We start from the raw sequence: 24,258 nt of genomic DNA, 5'->3' as shown, positions 1-24,258 counted from the left end.
TCATTTTTTAAAAAAGCACTTCCTTACTTTGTGTTCCATCCTCATCTTGTATTTTCCCTTCTTCAGCCCTGGAACTGGAAGTCAAGTCTGATGCTGAAAAGAACAATATTACATAGGAACCTGGAATGTTAGGTCCAGGAATCAAGGCAAACTGGAGGTGGTCAAACAGGAAATGGCAAGAATGAACATTGACATTATAGTAATCAGTGAACTAAAATGGACTGGAATGGGAGAATTTAACTCAGATGACCATTATATCTACTACTGTGGGCAGGAATCCTTTAGAAGAAATGGAGTAGCCATCATGGTCAACAAGAGTCCGAATGCAGTATTTGGATGCAATCTCAAAAACGAGAATGATCTCTGTTCGATTCCAAGGCAAACCATTCAATATCACGGTAAATCAAGTCTATGCCCCAACCAGTAATGCTGAAGAAGCTGAACAGTTCTATGAAGATCTACAAGACCTTCTAGAACTAACACCCAAAAAGATGTCCTTTTCATTATAGGGGATTGGAATGCAAAAGCAGGAAGTCAAGAAACACCTGGAGTAACAGGCAAATTTGGCCTTGGAGTACAGAATGAAGCAGGGCAAAGGCTAACAGAGTTCTGCCAAGAGAATGCACTGGTCATAATAAACACCCTCTTCTAACAACACAAGAGAAGACTCTACACATGGACATCACCAGATGGTCAACACTGGAATCAGACTGATTATACTCTTTGCAGCCAAAGATGGAGAAGAAGCTCTATAGAGTCAGCAAAAACAAGACCGGGAGCTGACTGTTCAGATCATGAACTCCTTTTTGCAAAATTCAGAATTAATTGAAAAAAGTAGGGAAAACCACTAGACCATTCAGGTATGACCTAAATCAAATCCCTTAAGATTATAGAGTGGAAGTGACAAATAGATTCAAGGGCTTAGATCTGATAGACAGAGTGCCTGAAGAACTATGGACGGAGGTCTGTGACACTGTACAGGAGGCAGTAATCAAGACCATCCTCAAAAAAAAAAAAAAAAAAAAGACCATCCTCAAGAAGAAAGGCAAAATGGTTGCCTGAGGAGGCCTTACAAATAGCTGAGAAAGAAATGATGCAAAAAGCAAAGGAGAAAAGGAAAGATATACCCATTTGAATGCAGAGTTCCAAAGAATAGCAAGGAGAGATAAGAAGGCCTTCCTCAGTGATCAGTGCAAAGAAACAGAGGAAAACAACAGAATGGGAAAGACTACAGATCTCTTAAAGAAAATTAGAGATACCAAGGGAACATTTCATGCAAAGATGGGCTCAATAAAGGACAGAAATGGTATGCACCTAACAGAAGCAGAAGATGAGATGGTAAGAATACACAGAAGAACTATACAAAAAAGATCTTCACAACCCAGATTCACGATGGTGTGATCACTCACCTTGAACCAGACATCCTGGAATGCAAAGTCAAGTGGACCTTAGGAAGCATCACTATGAACAAAGCTAGTGGGGGTGATGGAATTTCAGTTGAGCTATTTAAATTCCTAAAAGATGATGCTGTGAAAGTGCTGCACTCAAAATGCCAGCAAATTTGGAAAACTCAGCAGTGGCCACAGGACTGGAAAAGGTCTGTTTTCATTCTAACCCCAAAGAAAGGCAATGCCAAAGAATGCTCAAACTACCGCACAACTGCGCTCATCTCACACGCTAGTAAAGTAATGCTCAAAATTCTCCAAGCCAGTGTATGAACTGCCTTATGATCCAGCAATCCCACTGCTGGACATACACACCAAGGAAACCAGAATTGAAAGAGACACGTGTACCCCAATGTTCATCACAGCACTGTTTATAATAGCCAGGACATGGAAGCAACCTAGATGTCCATCAGCAGATGAATGGATAAGAAAGCTGTGGTACATATACACAATGGAGTACTACTCAGCCATTAAAAAGAATTCATTTGAATCAGTTCTAATGAGATGGATGAAACTGGAGCCTATTATACAGAGTGAAGTGAGCCAGAAATAAAAACACCAATACAGTATACTAACACATATATATGGAATTTAGAAAGACGGTAACAATAACCCTGTATGTGAGACAGCAAAAGAGACACTGATGTATAGAACAGTCTTTTGGACTCTGTGGGAGAGGGAGAGGGTGGGAAGATTTGGGAGAATGGCATTGAAACATGTATACTATCATGTATGAAACGAGTCACCAGTCCAGGTTCGATGCATGATACTGGATGCTTGGGGCTGGTGCACTGGGACGACCCGGAGGGATGGTATGGGGAGGGAGGAGGGAGGAGGGTTCAGGATGGGGAACACATGTATACCTGTGGAGCATTCATTTCTATATTTGGCAAAACCAAAACAATATTGTAAAGTTTAAAAATAAAATTAAATTAAAAAAAAAAATTCTCCAAGCCAGGCTTCAACAGTACATGAATCGTGAACTTTCAGATGTTCAGCTGGATTTAGAAAAGGCAGAGGAAACAGAGATCAAATTGCCAGCATCCGCTGGATCATCAAAAAAGCAAGAGAGTTCCAGAAAAACATCTATTTCTGCTTTATTGACTATGCCAAAGGCTTTGACTGTGTGGATCAAAACAAACTGTGGAAAATTCTGAAAGAGATGGGAATACCAGACCACCTGACCTGCCTCTTGAGAAACCTACATGCAGGTCAGGAAGCAAGTTATTAGAACTGGACATGGAACAACATCCTGGTTCCAAATCGGGAAAGGAGTAGGTCAAGGCTCTATACTTTTACCCAACTTACTTAACTTATATGCAGAGTTCAGTTCAGTTGCTCAGTCGTGTCCAACTCTTTGCAACCCCATGAACCACAGCATGCCAGGCCTCCCTGTCCATCACAAACTCTCAGAGTCCACCCAAACCCATGTCCCTTGAGTCGGTGATGCCATCCAACTATCTCATCCTCTGTCGTCCCCTTCTCCTTCTGCCCTCAATCTTTCCCAGCATCAGGGTGTTTTCAAATGAGTAGCTCTTCACTTCAGGTGGCCAAAGTATTGGAGCTTCAGCTTCGTGCAAAATGCCGGGCTGGATGAAGCAGAAGCTGGAATCAAAACTGCCTGGAGAAGTATCAGTAACCTCAGATATACAGATGACACCACTCTTATGGAAGAAAGGGAAGAAGAACTAAAGAGCCTCTTGATAAAAGTGAAAGAGGAGAGTGAAAAAGTTGGCTTAAAACTTAGCATTCAGAAAACTAATATGGCATCTGGTCCCATCACTCAAGACAAATAGATGGGGAAACAATGGAAACAGTGACAGACTTTATTTTTGCGGGCTCCAAAATCACTGCAGATGGTGACTGCAGCCATGAAATTAAAAGACGATTGCTCCTTGGAAGAAAATCTATGACCAACCTAGACAGCATATTAAAAAGCAGAGACATTACTTTGCCAACAAAGGTCCGTCTAGTCAAGGCTATGGTTTTTCCAGTAGTCATGTATGGATGTGAGAGCTGGACTATAAAGAAAGCTGAGCACCGAAGAATTGATGCTTTTGAACTGTGGTGTTGGAGAAGACTCTTGAGAGTCCCTTGGACTGCAAGGAGATCCAACCAGTCCATCCTAAAGGAAATCAGTCCTGAATATTCATTGGAAGGACTAATCTTGAAGCTGAAACTCCTATCCTTTGGCTACCTGATGCGAAGAACTGACTCATTTGAAAAGACCCTGATGCTGGGAAGATTGAAGGAAGGAGGAGAAGGGGACGAGAGGATGAGATGATTGGATGGCATCACTGACGAAATGGACATGACTTTGAGTAAGCTCTGGGAGTTGGTGATGGACAGGAAAGCCTGGCGTGCTGCAGTCCATGGGGTCGCAGAGTCGGACACAACTGAGTGACTGAACTGAATTGAGCCCTGGAATTTGCCATTGATTTGGGCAAACTAGCTGCGCTCACTGCTACTAGGGTGTCATTAGTTCTAGCCCTTTCATAACACAGAGTTAGGAATTATATGCATGTCTGTATGAATGGATATTTTAATCACAAGTTCATATGGATAACTCTAATTCCCATCCAACATTGCCGAGGTCTTCACTGTCTTCTTCTATTTCCTATTTTTATTTCCCTTCTTCTACAGTGAAAATCCTAGTTCCCAACATAGCAAGGAATTTACTCATTTGCTCAGTCCTACAATACACACAGAACAATTGTGAAATTGCTATTTCTCTACCACTGTACATAACAGCCTACTACACTTGGTTCAAGATTTCTTGTTTTTATTTTTGTAAGTCCTTTTATCTTAGGTTAAAGGTATATAATCAATTTCTGTGTTAAAAGTTTACTTGGATTCATTTTTTTTATTCTGAGAATTTGTTATTAAAGTACAGTCAGTTCATCTGCTGCTGTCTGTATTCAGTTTTAGAAGTTTTTTCCCTCCCAACCTTGTTAATTTCATTTTTTAAAAATATATAAAATATTAAAAAGTTTCCAAAACTCATAACTACACAAAAAGGTTTAACAGAGCATAGCCACTCCCTCCACCATCCCTTTGACTCTGTTCCTACCCATTCCTCACAGGTAACTAATTAGTTTCTGGTTATCTCTTCTCTATTTACTTTTGCTATATCAAAATATTATGTTTTCTTCATGTGGAACAGAGAAATGGGACAGAATACTGGATCAAGAAAGAATTTTAAGATGGAAGACATAACAGAATGTTTGCATTATTTTGTAAATGATTCCACAGAAACTGAAATTGAAGATGTAGAAGGGATAGGATAACTACAGAAGGAAATATCCATCAAAATTCCTTCTGCCTAATTTGAGGGACATTGAAGAATTCCCATATTCCAAAATAAGACTGCCATCCTGTTTTGTAACCTTCCAAATTACTAATATCTATGGCTCTAGATTCATGGGGTCGCAAAGAGTTGGACACGACTGAGCGACTGATCTGATCTGATCTGATCTGATGGCTCTAGAGAACTCACATAAAAATAGGGTTATTATTTAGAAGGATAATTAAGCTAACACTACCTACTAATGTGGGGCTTCCCTGGTGGCTCAGTATTAACAAATCCACGTGCTAATGCAGGAGATATGGGCTCAATCCCTGGGTCAGGAAGATCCCTTAGAGAAAGAAAGGGCAACCCACTCCAGTATTTTTGCCTGGGAAATCCCATGGACAGAGGAGTCTCACAAAAGAGTTGGACACAACTTAGCAACTGAACAATTACAATCTATTAATGGCAGTAGGAGAAATTCTGCCCTGGCAAGAGGGAAGTTTCAAACTTGAGCTAGACATTTAAGAGGAAAAGAGGTGAGAAGAGAATGACTAAAACGAGGATCTGTATACTAGCACTGACAGATAATAATGATTGCGCTAGAAAAACAAACTCACATCTCTAGGAACCTCTTGGAAAATTTACTAATATGCTAATGAGTAACAGGGTTATTCCTCATGATGCTGTCAGTGTGGCACAGAGGGAAGAACATAAACTTCACAGAGAGGTCTGGCCTTAAATCCCAAATGAATTACCTAATAGCTACATAACCACTGGCAAGTTATTACTTAACATCTCAGAGCCGCAGTTTTCTTACCTATCATGTTAATATAGGACATAAACAGAATAATGTACAGCATTGCCCTGGCCCAGATGAGTGTGCACACTCAGGTGTGTTCGACTCTGTGTGACTCTATGGACTGTAGCACACCAGGCTCCTCTGCCCACGGAATTTTCCAGGCAAGAATAATGGAGTGGGTTGCCATTTCCTTCTCCAGGGGATCTTCCCAACTCAGGGATCGAATTTCTGACTCTTGCACCTGGCCCAGAACATGTGTTTAATAAGTAGTTCCTATAATCAACACAGATTAACAAGGTAAAGTTCTACAATAACATGCCTGAGAGGAATCTGTGCAATCACACCATCTCAGGAAGTATTTGGGGCTTTCTGGGTAGCTCAGCAGTAAAGAATTCGCCTGCAGTGCAGGAAACATAGGAGACCTGGGTTCAATTCCTGGGTCAGGAAGATCCCCTGGAGGAGGTCATGGCAATCCACTCCAGTATTCTTGCCAGGAAAATTCCAAGGACAAGGAGCCTGGTGGGCTACTTACTTAGTCCATGGGGTCACAAAGAGTTGGACACAACTGATCATGCACATACGCAGATGGTATTTGGTAAGAGGAAAAAAAAAGTCCACGTAATTCCAATTCTCAATTTTCAGAATGTCCCAGAATCTATTTTTAAAAGTGTAAAAATATATGCTGACATACTAAAGTGCCAATGATTTAAAAGAAACCATTCTAGGTAGATGTTGATCAAACGTTAAAAACCTCTAGTTATAAGATGAATATCTTCTGGGGATTTAATGTACAACATGGTGACTACAGTGTGGTTCAGATGGTAAAGAATCTGCCTGCAATGGGGCAGTGACCCAGGTTCAATCCCTGGGTCGGGAAAATCCTCTGGAGAAGGAAATGACAACCCACTCCAGCATTCCTGCCTGGAAAATCCCATGGACAGAGGAGCCTGGTGGGCTACAGTCCATAGGGAGGCAGTCAGTCAGACACAACTGGGCAACTAACACTTTCACTTCACTTTCATTGCATACTTGAAAGCTGCTATAGAACAGATCTTAAATATCCTACATACACACACACACACACACACAGCTAATTATAGGAGGTGATGGATGTATTAACTCACCTTAACTTCCATAATCATTTTGCAATTTATATATCAAATGATCACTTTGTACACCTTAAACTTACACAATGTTATATGTTAATTGTATCAATTATATCTCAATAAAGCTGGAGAAAGTAATAATAGAAACTATTTTGCAAGTTAACTGCTAACAACTCAGAATAAACTAAGGCATACCTACAGCTCACAAAGAAATGAACATAAATGTATTACAAGCAATATTATCCAATCTTATAATTTTATAAATTCATATACACACAAGAGAATTAAGGACACTGAATAAAACAGTATTTCAAGTTTCTATTTTATTTTCAAATTAATCTACAAACCAAAATGTAACATGGAAAGTCTTAAATGACCTTTAATTAAATACTGAAAAATACAATAAACTTTCAGAGCCTAGAATCAGTAATAATAACCCCAAAGCCCCACACATAAGTCTTAATATGTGCAATGGCAATGAGACTCAAAGCATACAATTTTATCCTATAGACCGTCGTTTTCCTTGACAACTAGTAATGACTTCTCTTTCATCTTAAATAATCGGCGTGTGGTCTATTTCTGTTCTAGAAGATGCGCTTAAAGGTCACAATCTCAGTTTGCAATACTAAGATGATTAGAATGCATCAACAATGCAATCCCGAATGTCTTAGAAAACTTTCCAGTAGGGTGCTAATCCACAGACAGAGCTATTTTGCTTGTGGAGGGAGAAAGACGCATCCACACCCTGTACTAAGAGAAAAGGAAGGAGTGGGGGAAAAAAGGGAAAGAGAGAGAGAGGAAAAATAACAAAGCACTGCTTCCATAAACAAATGAAAGTCTGTTCTTAAACTTTGGGAAATTCTATCTTCCTCTACCAAATAATAATAAAACTAACAAGGCAATCATTTGTGTTTTGAAGCAGAAAAAGACTACGGAGAGAAAAGGAAAAAAACATTTTGTCATGTACTGAACTTACAAGTATTCAAAATCCTTAAACTCCACCTCCACCAAATACTGAGCATCACATCCTTTTCAAAATAAATCTAACATGAAACCACTGGACTCATTTTTAGCGCTCGGTAGAGAACTTTTATCTCTCCCAGCGCTCACCACCAATAACCCTTCTGGGCAGCCCTGAATAACCGCTATTCTCGGGACAAACAAGAGCTCGCGTTCCAGTACCCCGGAGGAGCCTCCGGGCGCGGAGAGGAACTAGGGGTCTGGAGGCCAAGGACCACTGACCGCCCCCTCGCTGCCCAGAGCTAGAGGTCCGAGCCGCCCAGGAAGTGCCCGAAGCGGCGGCCGAGCGGCGGTCCCCGCACCCCAGCGGAGTGCCATCGAGGCGCACCCGCCCCGTCCCTCCCAGGCAAGGTCCGCCTCCCCGAGTCCCCAGTCTTCGAGTAAGGAGGGACCTCGCCGACCCCGAGCCGCCTTCCTGAGTCGGGTCCCGCCCGGATGGCCCCGCGCCGCCTCCCGGGCCGTGTTCCGCCAGGGCGGATCCGCGGCGCCTCCTGCCCCCGCGGGGCGCACCGACGAGCCGCTGCTTGCGCGGCCGCCGCCTACCTGGAGGGAGCTGGGGCCCGCGTGGACTGGGGGTGCGGTGGTCGGCTGGGCGCTCAGCAGCCCCTGGCGCGCGAAGCCAGCGTGCAGAGCGCAGTGCACCGCGGAGACCAGCGCCGCGAAGATCCGCCGACCACACCCAGGCCCGCGCCGCCCAGCAGCCAACTCCGCGGCGCGCGAGGCCGGGGCGGGGACGTGGCTCGAGGCGCAAGGCACGAGGCACGAGGCGCGCGGACTCTGCGGGGACGCGCCGCGGGCGCGCGCAGATCCTGGAGCTTGCGCGTCCGGGGTCGGGGGGCGAAAGCTGCTGGCGCGGCGTGCAGCTTTTGCTTCCTATTTTTTCTCTCGTTTCCTGCTAGAAGGAGAAGAAAAACATTAATTCCCCGGGCAGTTTCGTTTTCTTGGTGCGGCGCCTGGACTCCGGAGCACACTTCTGAGGAGTGCCCAAGTGGTGTGGCCGGTTTCCTTCCTGCCACCGCGCAGGCCTCAGCTTGCTCGTGGGCTGGATAGAGGGGCTGACTTAGGAGACCTCCAGGTCCCATTTAGGTTTCACATTCTGTGAACTGAAGCCCCGAGACTTCCAAAATTGCCTTGGGATCCCAGCTCTATCGTCGCTAGTTGTGTGACCGTGTACCGTCTCATGGACTGTTTCATCGTGGGCAAAGTAGGGCTAGTGTACCTACCTCATGAAGGTGCGAAATTTTTTAATGAGGTAACGTTTGCACAGAGCCTGCCTCTGAATAAATGATCAACGCTTGGAAGTCATTGTTACTGCTGTCGCTGATGAAACCGGGCCTTCCAGATAACCCTGTCAATTCTCTCATCTCTGCATGAGCTAAACATCACATGGAACCGACTTTTTCCAGATTTCTAGGGCTGTTTTATGTTTAAAATGTCATAAAATGAATGCATCTACCCAGTTTGCTTCCTCTGAAGTCAGTACCGCCCGGGAGCAATTTTCCTCTCCCCCCACCCCCATCTTTCTTCTGAGTTAAATCCAGTTTGACAGACTGTTGCTATAGCATTCCTTCTCTGACGTCAAACAATTTAAAGAAACAGCCCCGGGTAGCGAAAACTGCAGAGGAGTTCTTTGTGGAGTTTCTGTGAAGAAACGTTCGAACAATATCATGAGAGAACTTTAACACCTCCGCAGCCTTCGATTTCTTCTTCAGCAGCTCCCTGAAATAAAATTTTTAGTACCTTCATGATGAGCACACCCTGACTGCAGCAGTGGAGAAGATGTGACCGTTTTGTGGAAAAGCCAGACCATGACAAAAATGGAAACAGCTGTGGTGCTAGGACGATGAAATTATAGGTGGTTCCCCCCCCTTCACCACCAGCAGATTTTTATTTTCCTTAATGTGGGGTGCTTGTTTCCATTAAGAAAAAGGAGGAGACATGCCAAATCTTCTACGTATATGTGTCTGAAAAGTTGATTGGGACCTGAATAGTTTGCAGCCATAACTATTTATGTTTTATTAATCAAATCCTGAGCATTATAATTGTCATGTTTAAGAGGAAGCAAAGGGAAATTATTATTTAAGGAACTCCTGTTATGTACCAGGCTCCCTGCTTTCTTACACTGTACTTAATTCTCATACTAATTTTTCAGTGTGCAGTCTATCTCTGTTTTACAGATCAAAAAAAAAAAATAAGGCTCAATGAGATTAAGTAATTTATATAGAATTACACAGTGTCACAGACTTTATATGGAATCCAGATTGGATCGACTCCTGAGGGAGGAGAATCGTTCAGATTCTTTTCTGTCCCCTGCTTATGCACTGGCACTTAACAAATATTATAGTTCTTTGAGAGATTATTGGGTTAAGATTATCAGTTGAAAAGCAAGTTACTGGTATTTAGGAAAACCCAATGGAAAATATTGAGTTATTCTCTTCCAGGAAAGATTAGGGGAAATATAAATCAACAGCTCCTAAACACAAAAACCTGAAAAAAATGTTACAAGAATTTTATTTCCCATTATTTGAAGATTTATGAATAAATTACACAAAATGATCACTTCAACCTTCCTGAAAATTTGATGTGGACCGAGAAATTACTGAAAGAATAAAGTCCAAGTACAAAAAAGCAAAGTTTAATTATTATCCAAACTAGTCCACGTCCAAGAATATTATATTTCTGTTTTGCCACATCTGCTGCACATTTCCCTGAAAAGAACACTTACTTGTTAAAGGACAAGCCTGTATTACAAATCTGAAAGTGGAGATGTTGAAAAGAATTTCTTTAGCAGGAATAATTTTCTAAAAACACAGCGATACATCTAACTGATCCAGCAATTAGTAATCTTTCACATGATAATATAATCCATGTAGAAAGACAGAGAGTGAAGGAAAGAAAGAGAGAAAGAAGGAAGAGAGAGAAGGAAGAGAGAGAGAAAGAAAGGTAGGTAGTTTTAATATTCTTCAAGCCTGTGGATTTGTGTAGACTATTGTGTAATGATGTATCCTGCCTGCTTCTAATAATTAAATCCAATGTTCTTGTGTTTGGATGCCACTGGCTGGTATTTAGATTTCTAACTCATTAAGCCCATGTTGGCAAATCCTATTCTATTAAAAGAGGATGGAGGGGGGTGTCTCCCCTAGAGAACCTTGGAAGACAAAATTCCTGTCTGTTTCATCCTTGTGTTCTTTGTAATGTTTAACAGAATACCTTGTAGATTCTTAAGTACGCAGTGAACAAATGAATAAATAAGGGCACCTGGCTACTTCTTTTACTCAACCTTCATACCTACCTCCCTCAGGCCCCTACTCAGAATCATAGAAAGGAGACGAGTGATCACTATTTTTCTGGGAGTTCAGCTGTCGTTGCTTCTGCAGAGTGTTTTGCTCACTTATAACCAAGTTCAAAGAAGCTCTGTTGTTGGTTCTATATTGGATGAATCTGAAACCCATTCTCAGCAAGCTATGGTAGAATCCACAGTGCATAGGTTCATAACCTCGGCTTTTAAATCATACCCTCGTTCAGTTCAGTTCAGTCACTCAGTCGTGTCCGACTCTTTGCAACCCCGTGAACTGCAGCACTCCAGGCCTCCCTGTCCATCACCAACTCCCGGAGCTTACTCAAACTCGTGTCCATTGAGTTGGTGATGCCATCCAACCATCTCATCCTCTGTCATCCCCTTCTCCTTGTGCCTTCAATCTTTCCCAGCATCAGGGTCTTTTCAGATGAATCAGCTCTTAGCATCAGGTGGCCAGAGTACTGGAGTTTCAGCTTTAACGTCAGTCCTTCCAGTGAACACCCAGGACTGATTTCCTTTAGGATGGACTGGTTGGATCTCCTTGCAGTCCAAAGGACTCTCAAGAGTCTTCTCCAATACCACAGTTCAAAAGCATCTATTCTTTGGTGCTCAGCTTTCTTTATAGTCCAACTCTCACATCCATACATGACCACTGGAAAAACCATAGCCTTGACTAGACGGACCTTTGTTGACGAAGTAATGTTTCTGCTCTTTAATATGCTGTCTAGGTTGGTCATAACTTTCCTTCCAAGGAGTAAGTGTCTTTTAATTTCATGGCTGCAATCACCATCTGCAGTAATTTTGGAGCCCCCCAAAATAAAGTCAGCCATTGTTTCCACTGTTTCCCCATCTATTTGCCATGAAGTGATGGGATCGGATGCCATGATCTTAGTTTTTTGAATGTTGAGCTTTAAGCCAACTTTTTCACTCTCACTTTCCTCAAGAGGCTCATTAGTTCTTCTTCACTTTCTGCCATAAGGGTGGTGTCCTCTGCAGATCTGAGGTTATTGATATTTCTCCCGGCAATCTTGATTCCAGCTTGTGCTTCTTCCAGCCCAGCGTTTCTCATGATGTACTTTGCATCTAAGTTTAATAAGCAGGGTGACAATATATAGCCTTGACGTACTCCTTTTCCTATTTGGAACCAGTCTGCTGTTCCATGTCCAGTTCTAACTGTTGCTTCCTGACTTGCATACAGGTTTCTCAAGAGGCAGGTCAGGTGGTCTGGTATTCCCATCTCTTTCAGAATTTTCCACAGTTTATTGTGATCCACACAGTCAAAGGCTTTGGCATAGTCAATAAAGCAGAAATAGATATTTTTCTGGAACTCTCTTGCTTTTTCAGTGATCCAACGGATGTTGGCAATTTGATCTCTGGTTCCTCTGCCTTTTAGAAATAGTCTAGTTTTTTTTTTTTTTTTTCTGAGCCTACTTTGCTGTCAGACACCAAGTACATTATGAAGAACACAACAGTCAAAGTGTACAATATCCCAGTACAGAACTGTTGTAAGTGTTGTATACATTCCAATCTATTGTATGCAGGATGACACCAAGTTCTATACATGGCATATACTTTATAGAACTAAAGTAACAGGTTTTCTTCTAACTACAACTAAATAGTTCAAAAATGTTAATGGAAATTGTTTAATAGGATTTGCAGCAGAGTTCCTGAAGGATGTAAGAAGCAAATCCTTAGTAGACTCTAAGAAGTAAGTTTGTGTTGTCTTATACATCCATAATCCTGGGCAGTCATATCCAAACCCCTCCCTCTTGCTCACACACATTGCATTTTGATATCAGCTCTTTTTACAGTTTGTATTTTGAGCCCACTTTTACTGTGTTCTTCTGATCTGTTCTCCTAATACAAATAAGTTAAAGCTGTTGCATCTTTCTTCTTAGGTTCTCTAATGGCAATTTGGGTCTATTGTCTATATGAACATCAGTGACCTTAGTCACTGTACTTGATTAATGATGTCTGTCTCAGGCATAGGAGGCGAAACAGAATCACCCAAACATATATTTGCTGCACTAGGTCCTATGGTTCATGTCTCTGGAATCTGTTATTGAAAATGGACAGGCAAAGTGGAAAGAATACTAAACTGCACATCAGAAGACCTGATTTAGAGCTTTGGCTCTTGTACTAAATATCTGTGTGAGCAGATCATAACCTGCCTGTATTCTGTCTTCTTCCATATACAAAATGGGAGTGCTGGATCTTAACAGGATTGGCAAATAGCAGTGATGCCATCACTCAGTACTGCGCCCAACGTATAACTTCATAAATCAGAAAAGGACTCTTTCCCTCTAAGCCTCATTACCATCCCCCAAATTCTTCTGAATACAGGTATCCCCCAACCTTTCCAATAGTTAATACCACTTTGCATTTATGAAAGACGTATATTAGAATCTGTTTTTTTACTAACTGAAAAAAATCCAAGAAGGAGTTTTGCTTTTATGGGGAAAAAAGGGAAAAGGCGAAAATAGCATTCAGCATTTGTTTTCCAACAGCCCTGGCAGAGGGAGTGCACACCCAGAGCAGCAGGGAGTGCGGCACCACCCAGCTCCTTTCCTGAGAAATACACTCAGCATCTCAGCATCCAGCCTCCATAGCTTTGAACTGTGTCTGTGAACATCTGGGCTTTATCTTGGTTTATTTTGTACTTCCATTAGCCATATTGGTCCTAACATAATTACTTCTTCACTTTAGACCATTTTGGCTTAAAAATGGTTTCCTAAGAAGGTTCTGCTTTTGAATAGTGGAGGAAACCTGTACCACACACCAGAAAGGCACTCTGATCTACTGGCTTATAAGTGAGAAAAAGCATTGTATCAGGGGCTTCCCAGGTAGCACTAGTGGGGGACATCCCAGGTGGTACTAGTGGTTAAAGAACCCGCCTGCCAATGCAGGAGATTTAGAGATGTGAGTTTGATCCCTGGGTCCAAAAGATCCCCTGGAGACGGGCATGGCAACACACTCCACTATTCTTGCCTGGAGAATCCTGTGGACAGAGGAGCCTGGTGGGCTACAGTCTATGGGGTCGCAGAGTTGGACACAACTGAAGCTACCTTCTCCAAACTTAGTGGATTAGCACAACAGCAATTGTTTATATTGCTCACAAAAGCCTACTTAGGCAGGGCTCTGCTGACACTCTCTGCTCTGTTCTGGACAGTGTCAGTTAGTTTGACTCTATGTTCAAGATGGCTGTGTGATATGGCTGGCACTATTGAGCTAGCTGTTGGTTATAAGATCAGCCAGGGTCTTTGTTCCTCTAAAGTTAGGCCTTTCTGTGGGCTACTTGGAATTCCTTATGCTACAGTGGCTGGGTTCCAAGAGCAAGTCTTCTAAGAGAATGAGGAAATGCATTGCATTTTTATGACTTAACTTTGGGAAGCACATACTATAGCTTTCAGCATTCTCTCTTGGTCTAAGTAGTCACAAATTCAAGTCATAGGAACATAGATCTCTTTTTAAGAAAAAAAATTTTTTTGATTGAAGTATAGTTGATTTACAATTTTGTGCCAATCTCTGCTTTACCACAAAGTGACTCAGTTATTTACATATACACATTCTTTTTTATATCCTTTTTCATTCTGGTTTATCATAAGAAATTGAGTATAGTTCCCTGGGCTATACATTAGGACTTTGTTGTTTATCCAGTATAAATGCAATAACTTGCATCTACCAATCCCAAGCTCCCAGTCTATCCCTCTTCTCCAGCTCCCCTTGGCAAACACAAGTCTGTTCTGTATGTCTATGAGTCAGTTTCCATCTTGTAGATAGATTCATTTCTGCCATATTTTAGATTCCACTTATAAGTGATATCATATGGCATTTGTCTTTCTCTTTCTGATTTACTTCATTTGATATGATAATTTATGCTTGCATCCATGTTGTTGCAAATGTCATTTTGTTCTTTTTATGGCTGAGTAACATCCATTGTATATAGGGACATAAACCTCTTGATGGAAGAATAGCAAAGTTCTAGAAGAGCATGTAGGTTGACACCTATTGTTGCAGCCATTCTTGAAAATACAATCTGCCGTGAGCATATTTTCTGACCCTGGATTAAGGTGTGAATCTAAAAATCTAAAATTCTACTTTTCCATTCCTTTTTCCTGTTTAACATTGCTTTTGTTTATTTATGCTAATATCTAATAGATATTTTAAACAATGGAAAATGTCTTGCTTTCTATGCTAGTCTGGTTTTTGCGCTTAAAAACTTTTTTTAAAAAATTATCATGTTGTGAAATTGATCTTTTTCTTTTGGTATGTGGTTCTATGATTTTAAAAGCATGTACAGATTCCTGTAACCATAACTACAATCAGGATACAGAACAGTTCTATCATCCTCTCCAATTTCCTCATGCCATCCTTTTATTATTATTATTACTATTATCTTCCCTCCCTCCCTAACTCCTAAAAACCATTGGTCTGTCTTCCATCCCTACAGCCTTGTCTTTTCGAGAATGTTATTAATATATAAATGGAATCATACTGTATGAAACCTTTTGAGACTAGCTTCTTTCACTCAGCCTAATGCCTTGTTCCATCTTACTACTGTGTAGTAGTCCATGGTATGGAAGTACCACAGTTTGCTTACCTATTCACCCAGTCAATGACATTTGGAATGTTTTCCAATTTGGGGAAATTATTAACAGAATTTCTATAAATACTTATGTACTATCCAAATGGCAGTGTTTATGTTAACTTATGTTTTCGTTTTTCTAGAGCAGATAACCATGAGTGGGATTGTTGTATTACATGGTTAGTGTATGAGAAACTGCCAAATCATTTTCTGGAGTGGCTGGTCCATTTTTCATTCTCACCAGCAATGTATGGGGAGTTCGAGTTGCTCTGAGTCCTTCTCAGCACTTGATATTGTCAGTGTTTGTTTTTTTAATTTCAGCCTTTCAAATAGGTATGTAGTAGTACCTCATCACGGAGAAGGCAATGGCAACCCACTCCAGTACTCTTGCCTGGAAAATCCCATGTACGGAGGAGCCTGGTAGGCTGCAGTCCATGGGGTTGCGAAGAGTCGGATACGACTGAGCATCTTCACTTTCACTTTTCACATTCATGCATTGGAGAAGGAAATGACAACCCACTCCAGTGTTCTTGCTTGGAGAATCCCAGGGACGGGGGAGCCTCATGGGCTGCCGTCTATGGGGTCGCACAGAGTTGGACACAACTGAAGTGACTTAGCAGCAGCAGCAGCAGCAGTACCTCATCATAGCAGTTTATTATTGTAAATTCTTCAGTGTCATACGTACATGTTATCTCCTGCCTTTCCCTACCTTGATCCAGTCCATGCATTTCTGTCAAATAAGTTTTCCTATAACACAGTACTGATTAGATTCATTCTTGGCTCAGAGAACCTGCAGCACTTTCCAATTACTTACTGAATTGAATATATCTGCCTTGCAAGGCCTTACATAATCTGACTCCAACCTACTTTCCCAGGTTCATCTTTTACTTCTTTATTTTTCTCTCAATCTAGTCCTTTTGTTCTTCTGAAAGGAGGTTCTTTGCCTTCTTATTTTTCTCAGTGCTGTTCCCAAAACTGTCTCCTCTGTCCTTTCTTCTGTATTTCTCAAGAAACAAGAATTTGAGGAGTCTGTCCTTGATTCTCTGTGCCTGGAATACCACCGTGAAATACCATGCAATGTATCCTAGACACTCTCCCCAGGCTCTTGGATCACCCTCCTGGGCAGCTCAACAAATCCAAAACCAGCCGGTATCCAGCTGAGAAATATCTCCTTTGCGGATATAGACCAACTACGTTCCCAGTAATTCTACTTGGAAATAATGATATCATCTCATGTCTATCTTACCAATTCTCTGAGAGGTTTTTGAAACATTTTTGAGATTTAAGATTAATGATATGGTAATTTTTCAAAGACTTTTCAATAAAGCATGAAGAGCTCTGATAGCTGTCAACAATATGTCACTTCCCTTCAGTAAATGAAAGCTGAGAAAGAATAATTTAATAACATTAATAGTTCCTGAAAAAAACAGTTGCTTTTGTCTGATACCAAGTCACCTACCCTGGACTTCAAACTCTACTTATGAAGTTAAAAAAAAAAAAAGAAAGGAGATATATAAATCAGCTACTACTCTAAACATTTTTATTTAACTGTTGAAGAGACAGCATTCTCAGTAACAACAACATTAACAAACCTGCTCTTTAGAACAAACCTCTAAGGTTAAGGGAATGATTTTAAAAGCTTCTGCTTGCTCCAAGGATTAAGAGAAAAAGGTTTATTTGTTCTGTCTCAGTCATATTTTCTAAGTGGACCAGAATATCTAAATAATGTTTTTGAAAGCCCATATAAATTCTAAGAAAGTTAAATGAAATCGTTAATGATAGCAAATTCAGTTTAGGTCAAGAGTATAATATATTCAAGTTACATTCTACATAACTTCCTTCTTCTATAATTATGCCCATAATTACAGTATACAGAGCATAATATATTATTTTGTATGGTCTAGAGGTTTACAATTACATAACTATTCCATACCAAATTCTTACGTCTAGGGCTCCTGTCTTATCACTATATCTTTAATCTTAGGACAGCACCAACATGTAGGGATCCCTAGTGTTTGTTCAATGAATGAAAGAATGTAGAGCTCTAAGGAGAGTTTGCTGGGAGTTTCATTCATTTATCTGTGAGTATTTGATAAGTTCTCAGAAAAAAAGATAACTTCAAAGCTATTTAGGAATAAATAGAATCAGGCTAGCAAAATGCTTGATTCAATATTAATGATTCTAGGAGCAGAGTCTTCTGGCAAGTAAGGTAGTTAAACTGGTGTGGAAGCAGAGCATAAGTTCTAAGGCTTGGGACAGTTTTACACTTTTCCTTCACAACCTGTGAGCTCTGAGCTATCTTCACAGTGGTGGCTGTGAAGGTAGCTACCATCTCCTTCTGTTGTCATTTTAGTTTTTTTTTTTTTTTTGGCTGCTCAGCATGTGGGATCTAGGTTCCTCAGACCAGGGATGGAACCCACTCACTTTGCAGTGGAAGCCCAGAGTCCTAACTCTTGGACTGCCAGAGAAGTCCCATCATTTTAGTTCTTAATGTGATATGGGGATGGAGGGGGGCTGCTCCCACATTCTGTTATCCAAATGGCAGCAGTGAATAAGGGTTTCTGGAGCAATGCACTTTCTTCAGGGGACAAGAATGGGAGAAGATCACTTGGCAGAAGCCAGCTTCTGTTCTCAGAGTTTGTGCTGAGCACACTAATGGGTGTGATATCGTCACTTTTTTTTAAGTGTTCTGTGGGAAAGCCCAGCCCTTTATGCTGATGCAAGAATATTAGTGAGGTAATGCTGATTTAAACATAACCAGCATTGTTAAAAAACAGAACTGCTTTTCTCTTCTTTACAGTACCTCTAGGGGGAAAACCAACGCATAGGACTGAAAATAAATATCTATAATGCTCTAGATTTAATGGTCTAGATTGAAGGCAGGGGGAGAAGGCGATGACAGAGGATGAGATGGTTGAATGGCATCACCGGCTTGATGGATATGTGTTTGAGCAAGCTTCTGGAGTTAGTGATGGACAGGGAAGCCTGGAGTGCTGCAGTCCATAGGGTCACAGAGTCGCACATGACTGAGCAACTGAACTGAACGGAAAATGCTCTAGAAATGCAGCAGAGTTAATATTTTTTCCTAATAGAAACAATCTTCTTTACAACAGAAATCCTAATATAGTAGTATTTCCCTTTCAGTACCTTTTAGGTTTATATACATTTATTGAATATTTAGGAGTCAGCACTTCACATCATTTACCTCATTTACTACCTACAACTTATAAGGAGATACTATTATTCCTATTGTGAAAAGGAGATTTAGATTCAGAGAGAGTAGAATATTGCTCAAGGTCCTAAGGTAGTGCCAGGGGATGAGCATAAAAGATTCAGGCTCCCATCCTTTTTATCTTCTTCTTATCCTTCTTATCAAAACTAAATAGCATATTAGAAAGCAGAGACATTACTTTGCCAATAAAGGTCCATATATTCCAAGCTATGGTTTTTCCAGTAGTCATGAACAGATGTGAAAGTTGGACCATAAAGAAGGCTGAGTGCTAAAAAATTGATGCTTTTGAATTGTGGTGCTGGAGAAAACTCTTGAGAATCTCTTGGACAGCAAAGAGATCAAACCAGTCAATCATAAAGGAAATCAACACTGAATATTAATTGGAAGGATTGATGCTGAAGTTGAAGCTCCCATAGTTTGGCCACCTGATGTGAAGAGCCAACTGATTGGAAAAGACCCTGATGCTGGGAAAGACTGAGGGCAGGAGGAGAAGGGGGCAACAGAGGATGAGATAGTTGGATGACATCAGCAACTCAATGGACCTGAGTTTAAGCAAATTCTGGGAGATAGAGAAGGACAGTGAAGCCTGGTGTGCTGCAATCCGTGGGGTCACAAAGAGTCAGACATGACTTAGCAACTGAGCAACAATATCCTCTATCTCCAACAGCCATCCTAGCTTCCCCAGTAACTATACTACCAAAGGAAAGGGCTATGCAAATTTTATGCAAATATAGCTTCAAAACATGCCCTTCCCTCAGCAATATCCTGGCCCTGGAGACTCTCCTGTATCAAATCAAATGCCTAAAACATGGTAGAGTTTTCAAATGGAGCCAGAACTTTCTGACTTGATGCTTGGATGTGTTCCCATCCCTGCTCTTTGAAGCTGACTCTCCAACAGTAACACAACTACTTTCACTTAGGTTTCATTTTGGACATTGTATTTCTTTCTAAATTAGGAGCAAAACCTCTGGTTAATGAATGTCTCAGAGGTTTTTCTATCTCTTCAGTTGTATTACATAAATAAAAACCAGGCAGGTAGAGAATTTAACTGCTCCACCCTCATCCAACTTGACTTGCCCCAACACTTACCCAAATCCCAGAGAGGTCACAAATTCTTTCAATCTGAGAACATCAATTTCTTTGCTCTTTTTGTCCCTGCTCTCTTTATCAGGATAGCTACTTACTGCTCTTCCTGTTTTGCTTTAAACTGAAATGAATTTGAGCTTTTATCCCTTCTGTTGTTTGGATTTCCGGGCTTAAAAGCTTTGAATCAGGATGACATTAATCCTAATTTTTCTGCAATGTGGCATTATTGCTCATTACAGATATTTGTACTGCTCCATCTTACTTTATGAGAATTTCATGGACTTTCTCATTGGAAATGAGTCAGTGATTTGGAATTTGCATCTTCCTAAGTAACAAGTAGGCTGTCTCATTTTTTAAGGCTCATCTCTTAAAGAAAATTCTACTCCAACTTACCAATTTCTTTCAAAATCTGATTTACTTACAGCCAAACCCAGAATTTAATTAACTAGTATTTACATTATTAGCAATGTCCAAACTTAAATGTATTTTCTGTAGAGATCAACCCCAGGGCAGCTGCACAGCCTCTGCAAGAAGGTTCCTCTTCTTTGGTGACAATGAGTCAGATTTGTATTAACTCAGAAATGAATTTAAGGAGGAAAAAAAAAAAAGAAATTTTGTCATCTTATGAGTAACTGTTTCATCTTGGTTTAGTTGATAAAGCAGCAGCTCTAAAAATAAAACTTACTGTACATTTGTTCTTTTTTCTTTATTTTAAAAACCAAACTCTTAACTTTGTCTTTTGGCATACCTAATGAATATGTAATTTAACAAAATGATTTCAAGTATTAGTAGTTGGAAGGAATTTCTTGGCTTGGGGATGGTGTGCTAATTGTTTCGGTCCACATATGAGCTGAAATACAAATTTCAATGAAGTTTAAATATCCCCAATTTATTTTCCATGAAATCAGACCTAGTGTCTTTTTCCACATTGACAATAATTGCCTAATAAGTCTAACTAGACCAACTAAAACATGACAATTTCCAGATCTTTTTCTTCTTCAATCTGCAACTATGTATATTTTGTACATTTTAGTGATGTTTATTAAAATCTTCCTTTTATTGAAGTTATTTGTGCAATTCTCTAAAAATTAATTGTGTAAATAAGACTCTTAAAGATACAGATCAAGTCTGAACCATCTTTGTATCCCTCAGGGGACCAAACAGAGTTTTCTGAGTTTCCATGCTTCAATCCATCCAATATACTACTGTTAAATTAATTTTTTTTTGAAGTTCAACTTTGCTTAAGTAACTTTTTGGATAAGAATCTACAACATTTTCTGATTGTTTACTGAATTAATCATTCTTGTCACACCTGGCACTCATAGCCTGACATTATCTAGCCATAACCTGTCTGTCCCAGCTTTTTCTCTGTGGTATTTTCCATTGTAACTTGCCTCTTCCTACTTCTGAGAAGAGGTCCGGGGGCTTCCCATTTTCCCTGTGCTGTTCTCTTGAACTAGAGTGCCTCATAGAAGAACCTGTCCACAAAGCCACAACTGATCCTCCCAATCGAATCTCTCCTTGTTTCTGATCTTTGCAGCCCTCGATTTATACTGCTCTTGTGTACTTCTGTAACTACTGCCCCACTTCAGCTTAAATTATTGTAATCTGTGTGCTTGTCTTATCTCCCAGATTTGAGAGGAGGTGACTGTGTGGATCACAATAAACTGTGGGAAATTCTGAAAGAGATGAGAATATCAGACCACCTGACCTGCCTCTTGAGAAATCTGTATGCAGGTCAGGAAGCAACAGTTAGAACTGGACATGGAACAACAGACTGGTTCCAAATAGGAAAAGGAGTATGTCAAGGCTGTATATTGTCACCCTGCTTATTTAACTTCTGTGCAGAGTACATCATGAGAAACGCTGGGCTGGAAGAAGCACAAGCTGAAATCAAGATTGCCAGGAGAAATATCAATAACCTCAGATATGCAGATGACACCACCCTTATGGCAGAAAGTGAAGAGGAACTAAAAAGCCTCTTGAAGAAAGTGAAAGAGGAGTGTGAAAAAGTTGGCTTAAAGCTCAACATTCAGAAAACTAAGATCATGGCATCTGGTCCCATCACTTCATGGGAAATAGATGGGGAAACAGTGGAAACAGTGTCAGACTTTATCTTTTTGGGCTCCAAAATCACTGCAGATGGTGATTGCAGCCATGAAATTAAAAGACGCTTACTCCTTGGAAGGAAAGTTATGACCAACCTAGATAGCATATTCAAAAGCAGAGACATTACTCTGCCAACAAAGGTCGGTCTAGTCGAGGCTATGGTTTTTCCTGTGGTCATGTATGGATGTGAGAGTTGGACTGTGAAGAAGGCTGAGTGCTGAAGAATTGATGCTTTTGAACTGTGGTGTTGGAGAAGACTCTTGAGAGTCCCTTGGACTGCAAGGAGATCTAACCAGTCCATTCTGAAGGAGATGAGCCCTGGGATTTCTTTGGAAGGAATGATGCTAAAGCTGAAAGTCCAGTACTTTGGCCACCTCATGCGAAGAGTAAACTCACTGGAAAAGACCCTGATGCTAGGAGGGATCTGGGGCAGGCGGAGAAGGGGACAACAGAGGATGAGATGGCTGGATGGCATCACTGACTCAATGGACGTGAGTCTGGGCGAACTCCGGGAGTTGGTGATGGACAGGGAGGCCTGGCATGCTGCGATTCATGGGGTCACAAAGAGTTGGACACGACTGAGTGACTGAACTGAACTGGAGAGAACAAGAGCTATGAGGTTGGAAAATCTACGTTCATATAGTACCTCTATCACTTTTGAGCTTTTTTTCCCCCACTTTCAGAAAAGTCATTGATTCACTTGCCCTCTCATGCTTTGAGTTATCACAAAATAATTTTAAGTAAAAAGAAGATCCTTTGCACCTAACGCAACCCCATTTGTAAGCACCAAAAAAGAAAAAAAAAAGTGATAAAGATAAAAGAGAATAAATAGGCTCATGAATAAAAAGAGACAGAAAGTTTGTGCACAATGTCTAAAGAGATTTGAAAAAAAATAACTGAGGGTGTTTAGATGAGAAAAGAAATAGCATAAGAATAGATTTTTTTTTGACGGGGTGGGGGGGTGGGGGCGGGATTCTCTGATGGTCACTTCCAATGCAGGGAGTGCAGGTTCAATCTCTGGTTGGGGAACTAAGATCTCACATGCTGCATGGCGAGGCCGTAAACAAATAAAACAAACAAAAGAATAGATTTTTTTTTTTGATTTCTTGAAGAAGTTTTATTAGTGGTCTTTACATTCACTGAGTCAGGGAGCACTATCTGCCGTTGCTCAAAGCAATGAAGCCCCTGTAAATAAAAAAGATATAAAACTCACTTCTCTCTAAATCTGTCCTTCCTCTACTATGTCTTTTAGAAATAAGACGTTGAAAAGAAATAGTGCCATCTGGCATATATTGGAATATTATGTATTTTGTCTCCTAAAACAGAAGAAATTTATCATATTTTTAAGGACAGTTTCCTGAAATAAATTTGCCATTGCTTCTGCAGGAGAGGAAAAGAATTAATTAGTACTTATTAGTACTAATAACAAGCCTAAACATTTGTCAAGTGTTTATTAAAAGCCCATTATGTAACTGGTATCCAAAACCGTGGTCTTGCTTAATAGTCCAATAATTTTGTTCCTCAAAGAGTGTAACAGAATTACAAGTCCTGCTCCTCAACCTATAGAACAGAATCTACATTTTAAAAAGATTCCCAGGAAAACACCAACAAAATGAAAAGACAGCCTGCTGAATGGGAGAAAATATTTGCAAATCATATAACTAATAAGTGGTTAATCGCCAAAGTATATAAAGAACTCATGCAACTCAATAGCAAAAAATAAAATCTGATTTAAAAACGAGCATTTTTCCAAAGAAGACGTACAGATGGCCAACAGGCACATAAAGAGATGCTGCTAAACATCATGAATCACAGTAAGACATTACCTGACATCTGTCAGAATGGCCATCATCAAAAAGACAAAAATTAACAAGTGTTGGCGAGGATGGAGAGAAAAGGGAACTCTTGTGCACTGTTAGTGGGAATGTAAATTGGTGCCTCCACCATATGGAGGTTCCTCTAAAAATTAAAAATAGAGCCACAGTATGATCCAACAACTCCACTTCTGGGTATTTTCTCAAAGTGAATGAAAAAGTAATTAGGAAAAATATATGCACCCCATGTTTATTGCTGCACTATCTACAATAGCCAAGATACGGAAACAACCTACGTGTGCATTACTGGATGAACGGATAAAGAAGTTGTAGCATATACAAATACATATACACATACGTATAGCTGTGGTATGTATACATAATGAAATATTATTAAGCCATTAAAGAGAATGAAGTCTTGCTATTTGCTAATACTGGAGGGTATTATGCTAAGTGAAATAAGACATAAAAAGAA

General features: G+C 40.5%; 1 protein-coding gene across 1 annotated transcript in view; it reads right to left on the bottom strand.

Annotated features, from left to right (window-relative positions):
* Nucleotides 1–8,497, bottom strand: part of GNB4 (G protein subunit beta 4) — a 72,257-nt gene extending 63,760 nt beyond the window's left edge. The window contains exon 1 of the mRNA XM_006054299.4: nucleotides 8,203–8,497. The gene's annotated coding sequence lies outside the window, so the exon portion shown is untranslated. The remainder of the gene's footprint in view (nucleotides 1–8,202) is intronic.
* Between the last annotated feature and the right edge of the window lie 15,761 nt (nucleotides 8,498–24,258).

This window comes from Bubalus bubalis, chromosome 1 (assembly GCF_019923935.1).
Source record: "Bubalus bubalis isolate 160015118507 breed Murrah chromosome 1, NDDB_SH_1, whole genome shotgun sequence".
Taxonomy (NCBI): Eukaryota; Metazoa; Chordata; class Mammalia; order Artiodactyla; family Bovidae; genus Bubalus; species Bubalus bubalis.
Note: the sequence above shows the minus strand (reverse complement) of the source record. Positions and strands in the feature narration are given on the sequence as shown.